Raw genomic sequence first — 604 nt, 5'->3', positions numbered from 1 at the left:
TTGGGAAAAGCTAGTCAATGCCTTCTTGGTAAAGTTCTTTCCACCTCAAAAATTGAGTAAGCTTAGAGTGGAAGTCCAAACCTTCAGATAGAAGGAAGGAGAGTCCCTCTATGAAGCTTGGGAAAGATACAAACAATTAATCAGAAAGTGTCCCCTTGATATGCTTTCTGAATGGAGCATCATAGGTATTTTCTATGATGGTCTCTCTGAACTATCCAAGATGTCCTTGGATAGCTCTGCTGGAGGATCTCTTCATCTGAAGAAGACGCCTACAGAAGCTCAAGAACTAATTAAAATGGTTGCAAATAACCAATTCATGTACACTTCTGAAAGAAATCCTGTGAACAATGGGACAAATCAGAAGAAAGGAGTTCTTGAGATTGACACTCTGAATGCCATATTGGCTCAGAACAAAATATTCACTCAGCAAGTCAATTTGATTTCTCAAAGTCTGTCTGGAATGAAAAATGCACCAGGCAGTACTAAGGAAGCTTCATCTGAAGAAGAAGCTTATGATCCTGAGAACCCTTCAATGGAAGAGATGAATTACATGGGAGAACCCTATGGAAACACCTATAACCCTTCATGGAGAAATCATCCAAAT

At 39.4% G+C, this 604-nt stretch overlaps 1 non-coding gene across 1 annotated transcript; it reads right to left on the bottom strand.

Annotated features, from left to right (window-relative positions):
• Window positions 1-58: 58 nt before the first annotated feature.
• LOC127741365 (small nucleolar RNA R71) lies at window positions 59-166 on the bottom strand. Its single transcript, XR_008002317.1, has one exon. It is a non-coding gene; the product is annotated as a small nucleolar RNA R71 (small nucleolar RNA).
• Between the last annotated feature and the right edge of the window lie 438 nt (window positions 167-604).

The sequence above is a fragment of the Arachis duranensis genome, chromosome 8 (genome assembly GCF_000817695.3).
Source record: "Arachis duranensis cultivar V14167 chromosome 8, aradu.V14167.gnm2.J7QH, whole genome shotgun sequence".
NCBI classification, from domain to species: Eukaryota; Viridiplantae; Streptophyta; class Magnoliopsida; order Fabales; family Fabaceae; genus Arachis; species Arachis duranensis.
The sequence above is the reverse complement of the archived record's forward strand: the minus strand, read 5'-3'. Positions and strand labels throughout refer to the sequence as shown.